The 9217-nt window shown below is 44.2% G+C and overlaps 1 pseudogene; it reads right to left on the bottom strand.

Annotated features, from left to right (window-relative positions):
- Positions 1-367: 367 nt before the first annotated feature.
- On the bottom strand, positions 368-3133 carry LOC146194983 (uncharacterized; annotated as a pseudogene).
- Positions 3134-9217: the final 6084 nt, after the last annotated feature.

A 9217-nucleotide genomic window follows, 5' to 3' on the forward strand; every position in this document is an offset into this window, starting at 1 on the left:
TGGCATTGTTTCTGTGTTACAGTATCGGCATGCACTTCAATATAAGGACTTCTGTCAATTTTTGCTCCCCACAGGCAAACAGATGGAACCCCTGGCACATGCAGAGCTATCAGCATTACTACAAACTACCATCCATGAGGTGCTTTGAACATTGTGCTAGATTTATTACCAGTCGCATCCACATTTCCACCTTTGAAGTAATCACATCTTTATTTCTGGCATGTGGGACTTATCATCCACCCTGAACAGCCATGGTTGTGCTGCAGCCCGGATGGTGTTTTCCAATCCAATGATGCCATCCAACTCATTGAAATCAAATGCCCATTTTCTTTGAAAGATCATGTCCTTCTTGACCATGAGAATGAGGTTAGCCATATACCATATGTACATTATGTTAATGGCAAGCTAGCAGTTATAAAAACACACCAGTATTACACTCAAGTCATGATAATGTTATATATTTTGAGGATACAAGAGTGCCTTCTTTTTGTGTACTCTTCTAAACGCAGTGTGAGCGTAGTAGTCGAAAGGGATGATGCTTTCTTGGCAGAGTTTATCCCAAAGCTCGAAAGCTTTTACTTCTTGCACTTGCTGAAATGGCTAGCAAGACAGGGACCATAAATTTCTATGCACCCTGAAATTTTAAACAGTAGTGTGTGCTGTAAATAGTGCCAATGTGAATAACAATTTCTTCTCAAGAGCCAGGTATGGTGCAATAAAATCATGTATTCTGTATTGTTATAGTAAAGCAAAGTGCATTGTCATAGTAAAGCAAACATGCATCACAGCATACACCCCTGCATGATATCCCTACAGAGTGAAGACAAAACACAGTGCGCCCAAGTGGACTAGATGTAACCAAGCAATACAACAGCACAGGTCAAAGCTCAATGAAAAGCATCGCACCCCTATAGCACATCACAATTCAACAGAGCATAAGGCAGGATTACAACAGCCGCAACTCGGCATTACAATATACACACTTCAATAACCCCAGGTAGTCGAAATTTCCGAAGTCCTCCACTACGGCGTCTCATTGCCTGAGTCGCTTTGGGACGTTAAACCCCACAAACAAACCAACCAATCAATATGTCCAGTATTATTTCTGAGCTTAACTTTCCATACACTAGGTCGCTCACAGAGATAAGCCACAAAAAAAAAAGTCTAGCAAAAAAATTAAATGTATATTTTGCATGTGGGGGTGTACAATAAAGTTGAAATAAGAAAAACTTATGGATTGCTTTGGCTGGCATGAAAACATATGTACATGGACATGACATAGCTTGACATATTGGTTCGTAACGAAGTGCTTGCCTAATGATGTGCACATATACACCAAACTGGAATTCATCATCTGTTCTACAGACAACAACACCATTTGTCAAGGACTGCAAGTGACACACACATCAGCCAGGAAATAGGTGAAACCAAGGCTCCATCTACGTGTCCTAGCATAAAACAAAATTACAAAGTATTCGTTTCATTCATAACAAGGTGATTAAAAGCAGTGTACTAAACTGATTCACTGAATGTACTCAGGAAATTTGGTTGAACCCTTAGTAGGAAGCATCGTACACAACATATAAAAACTCACAGTTCAAGAACAAAGTTTTTGCTGGGTCTCGAGCAACATCAGGATAGAAGGTACCGAAAGAGCTGATGCATGTGCCGCAATATCCAGGACTACTGAAATTACTGAATACCCCGTAAAGCCAGCATGAGTCAATACACAATAAATTGAATTGAGCAACAGACCATTTCATGAAGCCCAACTTAGGAGAATAGAAGTCATGCAAGCACCAAGAGCATTTTATTGAAATAGCCTTATGCCACCTAAACATTGGTCACAAACACCTGGCACGCTTGTTGCTGACTAACCCCTTCAGTGAAATTAAACTGAATGGAAACCACTAATGAATTTCCTAACCTCATGGCGCATGATAGACTCAGTTTCTTATCGCCAGTAATTAACACACAATTATAACAGGCTAAAGGGAAGTAACAAGGCATAAGTAAAAAAGCAGTGTCTGGTGCATACAAATTTTTTAACTGTAGTTATTCGCATTATCCGGGCCTTGTTATCAAGCAACTACTGCATAAGCTACTTATAACAAAACTCCATGCCTGTGTAGCATATGTGTAGCACCTCCTTTCACAAAGCCTTTCTTCCTATTGGGCCTGTACACTGTTACAACTCGCATTGTTCAAGACATGGGCACAAAAAATTGAACCTCATTGGTCGTCCACAGCATCCTGCACATTTATAAATGGTGGTTGAAGGTTCACAAGTATACAGCACATCCGCATTATTTCACTCATGTGGGGAATGAGATCAATTGTCACTCGCCAATTTACAATGTTAAACAATTTGAGTCTCTGAATAACTCTTTCCACATGGACCCGCACTTGAGCAATATTATATGTCCCCTGGAGTTCTTCAAAGGAAAACTGTGCATTTGCTTTTGAAAATGGAGGCAGAACCACAATGCCACTCTGACTCTCTGTCGGTGCCCGTATTCCAGGGAAGCCTTTGTCAGCTAGCACGACATCTCCAAGCTCTATCCGGTCCAGAAATCCTGAATCTATTGTAATGTGTCTGAAGCACGGCCTCCATAGGCTTGAGACACAAAAGTAACAGTTCCATTTGGCAATACACCAATCAAAATTTTTAAGTGTAGCCACCTTTATAATGAGAAAAAAGAGCACGCCTCTGTTCCACGGTGGCTGGCTCTTCTGTCCTTATTTCTGTACAATCAATGATGTATCGGCATCGTGGGTAGTGCAGCCTGAAACAAGCAGGCATTGTTGCCTGAACAACTTCAAGCGATGGGGATGGCATCCATCTCTCCATTGCAGTTACCAGGTTGCTTAAAATAAAAAAAATATCCGGCTTACGGTGGTACGATGGAGCCCGAAAAGCACCGCAATGCTGGCGAAAGAGACTCCTAGCTTCATTTTCATTAAGAATATTGTCAGCTCCTGCGAAATTGGCACGTCAACCTCTCTCACAATGATAGATGACAGCACCGACATTAACAAAGCAAATACATTCACACTCACACCACACAATTCTCTAAAGGCATCCTGTCTTTTGATAAGACTGTGATATCCAAGAAATGCGCATATTCTCTCATCTGGTCCAGAGGCAGTAGACACTTTCCAGGTGTCAGCCTGTGTACTACAATCAACTGTGTCACTGTGAGAGACTTGTGTTGTAGCTGAGCCTTGTGACTCCACAGATAGAAACAGTGTGCAGGGGCTTTTTCAAGAGTCTTCATCAGTCTGAGTCATCTGAAAAGATCCATGTAGAAGGCTACCATTAGTGGCATTATGCATGGCAATATTAATTCTCACCAGTAGCCACCAATGAAGGCATTCCCCGGTGAGCAGGACAACTCTTCTGATACAGTAAAATACATAATTCGCGTGTAGCCCTAGCAGATGACATCTAAACGCAGTTACAATGAAACCAATTTGCTCTCTACATAGCTGTGGTAGCTTTAAAGGCTGTCCTTGTTGTAAGACATATCACAGGTCTTTGCATAATCTCAAGTGAAACATTCCTTTTTACCATGATCTACATATATATATTTGTCAGGTGTACCACGATATTACAATTTTTTTTTAAATGTTTATTTGTGTCAATATTTTGGCGCATGTTGTTATTATGTCCTTACCGGAATGTTTGAATTATTTATATTATTCCTTACAGTATTACTGTATATTATTTTCTTCTGCGCGAAAACTAAAAAATACTGTATTACACTACTTACTGTAACGTCCACGCGGACGAATATTATATATATATATATAATAAATTTGCTCACCACAGATGCACAGAAGGATTCCATAGGTAGCGGTGGTTCTTCAACACAACTGCGCGGAGAGCCAGCGGGAGAATCTTGCATTTCACTGCCTTCATCTTGGATAGTCGGCACAGAAAGTGACTGGCTTCGTCGCTGAAATCTAAAAAATTATAGAAGGCAAGCACGTTATTAGTGAACTACAGATCGCAAGCGGCGAATGCAACGCACAATCAAAACAAAACTTAGCAGCGTAAGGCAATGAAAAAAAATTTTAATTAGTACCGCGTCAGAACTTAAACGCAATATCACTAGCCCTTCTGTACAGCTCACCTGTCGAATCTCTCCAGTTTTGATTGAGATGACACGCCGTCACCCTTTTCGTAGCACGAGAGAAATATGCTTGGCACGTAAGCGGGGTGACTGGCGATGGTGCTTCGGCGATTTCCAAGGAAATAGGTGCTACAGATGCGTGTTCGGCCTCGCACCGGTTGCCAAAGCTCCCCATCCGGGCTGGTGAAAACAAAGAATGCGACCACATTGCAATGTGTAGTCAAAATGCGAAAAAATGCCCCCTCCAAAACAAACTTTGCCATTGTTTACCTTGCACGCCGCACTGCTCTGACCCAGCGTTCTCTCCTCTCGGTCTCGTAAGATTTCCACGGAAATCGATAGAAGTCCACTCTGGGTTGTTTCCCGGCAGTATTGGCGTAGCTGTTGTGGCATCCATATACGCAGCAGTACACGGAAGTGACTTTTTTTTTCGCCTAGAACTCGCGACTGCAGCACGCTGCGCCATAGCGAAGACGGACTGATGGTGCGGCGGGACGCCAGCGGAAACAGACGCTTTTTGCGGCTGCTCTTAGTAGAGGGCGCTACGTGTACGCTTGAAACGGCAGCGAACGAGGCGTATAGGGCGCACGGCGTGTCAAGAAATCACGTTGTCGAGGAACGGAAACATGAGACTAAAACCAGTAAGCCCACCATTGAATTGAGTCAGTCAAAGAATAAATACATGGCACCCAGTATTTCGACATAGTCGCAAATTTCAAGGTTCCTGATTCAGAGCGCAAGACAAAGAATGGAATAAAGCAGCGATGAGTTGAATAAGGTTGTTTCCACAGCCGGGTGCCTCATGTGTTTCAGTCGGCCCGCGCTCAAGTAACTATGTTGTTTGCGCTTATATAGAAACCATGCGCTGCACAACCAAGCGAAGAAATTAATTACTTCCTGATATTATTAAGATTGCTTTCACTCGCTGTAGAGAACCAGGAAATATTTTGTGTACATGTACAGCGAACTTTTGTTGTTTGTTTCCTCCCACCTTTCGGCTCTGAAAATAACGTGAGCGGGCAAGCAACATTTTTATTGGGCACGCTGCCCTTTCGGAGCTCCAGTATTGCAAAATTCCTAAAATCGCCTTCCGTGACATTTGCCCTGGCATATTTCCCTGCTGACATAAGTACCGTGAAAACTATGTTTATTGAATATAAAGGGGGTCAACAGCCACCTGGCGTTTTCTAAAGCTTTCACATGTTACTTATGAGCACTTCTAAAGCGAGGCAACTGCATAACTTACAGACATGCCTTGATCAATACAATACGAAATTAAATCAGCGCATATTCTTGCTTTCAATTAGAAGGAAGAAAGATTCGACTTTAAAGGTCGCACACAGCACAGCGAGTTGTAACCAGAGTTGAAGTAATTTTAATCCATATGTAGCTAAATAAATACAAAATTGTTGCCTTCGGGATCATGATACATTTTGCGTTGCACAAGATCAGCAAATGTTTACCCATAGATTTTTTTATTATATTATCAAAAAACATTTTACTCCCTCACCTTTAATGCTGAAGCGCGTATGTTTGCCGATATGATTTCGTCCTTACAGGAGTACATAATGCTGGTGGCGGAAGTGTCCGCTTTCGCATTATCCCAAGGGTCTGTTTCGAAAAAAGACAATGCATGTTAGCAGAAACAAGGCTGAATAGTGAACTCTTTGTTTCAAGCGACACCATGGTGTTCTGACAGACTTTTGTTTACCTGTAACTGCGATCGAAGTATAAGATTTAGGCAAAGATTGCTTTGAAGAATTTATTGACGAATATAATTAACGCGCGATAACTATGGGCACACACTTGCTCACCCCAGGTAATAGAAACATCATAGTGTGATCTGCGAACAACCTTCTACGAGATGCCACTGCGGATGTGCATATCGCTTCGCGGTCTTTAAACAGCGCCACACATAAACCAGCAGCGCATCCGCCTACCAAGCCACAATTTATTAGCACTTGCGCGCATGTAGCCAACACTAACGGTTCTAGTAATGAGATGCGGATCTTGCTGTGTTCTAACTCCTTAATGCATCAAATATATCGCGAAGTACCCCGTCGGGGTGGCGCAGTGGTTACGGCGCTCGACTACTGTTTTCAAGGACGCGGGATTGAATCCCTGCCTCGGCGGTAGCTTTTCTATGGAGGCCTGTGTGCTCTATGATGTCAGTGCATGTTAAAGAACCCCAGGTGGTCGAAATTACCCAAGTCCTCGACAACAGCGTCTCTCATAGCCTGAGTTGCTTTGGGACGTTAAACCCCACAAACAAATCCAAACCAACCATTTTAAGTATGTCAAACCGCTCCATTTTTCAGTGAGAGTAATAACGTCATCACTGAAAATTTATGCGGCTCAAAACGTTTTTGCAAAGTTTAGATGTTCGCTAACCTTATGATTGCCAAAAACGGCGCAATTAGTCTCAGATCTGTTAGAGTTTGTTCCATCGTAGGCCGCTGTCCTAGAGATAGCGATCGCGTTTTGGAGCGCAGCTCATTGGCGCCTGTTCCTGCGTTCCGCGGCGTCAGCGTTGTCCGTCGTAACACGTTCCAATTTCACTCCCACCTTCCTTCCTTTTTTTGCGGCACGGTTCAGGAGCCCACTGGCTTCCCCTGATGAGGCTGTTACAGGTGGGTCACCGCCGCTTGCGGCGGGGGCTTGCCTGCCACTGAATGTTTTCTGTTGTAGGCTGTCAGTTCACCCGCCACCGCTTCGGTGGTGGTGGACGACGGCTGTTGGCGCGCGTCTTTCTCTCCCTCTCCTTTTTTTCTTCATTGTCTATTTTCTCCTCTGTCTGCACGAGGCCCCACCGGGGTGGTGCAGTGGTAATACGCCCGACCACTGTGCCGGACGGAGTACCCGGGTTCGAACCCGACCTCGGCGGCTGCGTTTAGTGCACGTTAAAGATCCCCAGGTAGTCGAAATTACTCTGTAGCCCTCCACTACGGCTCCTGTTTCTCTCTTTCCACTTGCTTTCCCACCTTCCTCCCTTTCCTTACGGCGCGGTTGTGGTGTCCACAGAAAACAAGTGAGACAGTTACCGCGCCTTTCCTTTCCTATAAATTAATCATTAATCTCTCCTGTCTGCACGAGGCAGCGGAGGTGGCTCAGCTACACAGCCAGTAGCAGGCCCGTGCATTTTAACGCGACAGCGTTAAGGAGCTCGTGTCGCAGAAAAGCCGGTGTCGTCGGCGTCCAGTGAGCGATAAATCCCGGCATGCACTTCATAAATAAAAAGCAACTTCCAAGATGGGCTGGGTGGGAATCGAACCAGGGTCTCCGGAGTGTGAGACGGAGACGCTACCACTCAGCCGCGAGCTTTTTTTTTTCTTTATTGCCGACTAGGACATTCAAAACAAGACGATGAACAATAAAACGTGCCAGCACACTCGCGTGACACGACGCGTTAAAACTTTTTCAGTTTTACCAAACTGTCAAGCACATGAATCCATTGTGGCTGCTCGGGGAGTGTCATATGCACTTCCCTGAACCACACAACACTGTGTATGAAATGTTCTCTTACAGGATTGACTTGTATATCTGCATTGTTAAACTGCATTCTGGTTTTCCATAAGCTGTGGAGGCCCAGGAGCATTATTGTATCAAAGGGAAACTCCTCTGTATTAGGAATAGGTAAAAATCGTATCCCATATGCATCTAGAGGTAAATCTTTTTTTAAAGTTCTCTGAAGCACATCCCAGAAAAAAATGGCATCCCAACAGTCCAAAAACGCGTGTTCTATCGTATCTGGTCTGTTACACAAGAAACAGTTTGTTGACCAAGGGACGAACAGGCCTTTAGCGTGCATCCATGTTTTGACTGATAATGCGCTAGTGTGGAGCTTAAAGAATAATGATTTGACTGGTGGTGATATTGGCATCTCCCTAACTCTCTTGAGTACATCATCTCCTGGGCCTGGACAGTGCGACAAACGTTATATCGGTAAAGGAAGCATTGTGTCCACTAGGTACCCATACAATTTTTTCCGCTTAACATTGCACACATACTCCATGGAAAAGCGCACATGCAGCAATCTGTACACGAGCACCACTTCTCGCAAGTACCCTCTTACTGTACCACCTACATTGAGACACGAACTGACAAGAAAATTAGGAAGGAGTCGACCAAGCCGAACTTGGATTCCTGTTCTGAGGAAGACATCATTTTGATCACGAAGGTACATGAAACGCGAGACAACTTGTCGCAAAAATAAATGCGCCAGACGAAGCCCTCCTTTTTGTACGGAAAGAAACAAATTTGTTCGGCTCGTCCTTTCCCAGGTCGACGCCCAAATGAAAACGGAAAAAACACGGAGTTTTCGTATGTTTGTCTCCAGCACTGATCACATTCATCACGTACCACACTTTAGCAGTAAGGAACAGATTACATATAGTGGCACGCGAGAACATGGACAACTGCCTTCCTTGCCACGCATCACTTTTTTCCTTGGCCCTCGATGCTTGGTCATGCCAGTACGGATCTGGGTCCCGGTAAGAATCAAGGGGCACTCCTAGATACAATGCTGGAGTGGTTGACCAGCGCATCCGAGAATAGTATTCGGGTGTGACCTCCTAGATACAATGCTGGAGTGGTTGACCAGCGCATCCGAGAATAGTATTCGGGTGTGACCTCCCAGCTACCATGCCAGAAACCGCAACTTTTTTCCCAGTTTATCTGGGCACCTGTGCAGCTGCAAAATTTCTGTACTACATTCGTCACCTCACAAATACTTTCTCTATTTGCACAAAAGACAGCGATGTCGTCGGCAAAAGCCAGTATTTTCACATGCACTGATTGTAGCGTGAATCCCGTTATGCATTCATTATTCCGGATGGCCAAGCAAATCGGTTCAAGGTAGGCTGCGAATAACAATGGCGACAGTGGAGAACCCTGCGTCACAGAAGACCGCACTTGGAGGCATTCAGTGAGTTCTCCATTCACAACCATCCGTGTGGTACAGTTTTTCTATGCCATTCAAACGTCCTCTAATATTATTCGGCCGACATTTGCATGATCTAATACGGCAAACAGAACATCGTGAGAAACGCGGTCAAAGGCTTTTGCCAGGTCTAGTTGTATCA

This window comes from Amblyomma maculatum, chromosome 3 (assembly GCF_055883805.1).
Source record: "Amblyomma maculatum isolate TAMU_Amacu chromosome 3, ASM5588380v1, whole genome shotgun sequence".
Taxonomy (NCBI): domain Eukaryota; kingdom Metazoa; phylum Arthropoda; class Arachnida; order Ixodida; family Ixodidae; genus Amblyomma; species Amblyomma maculatum.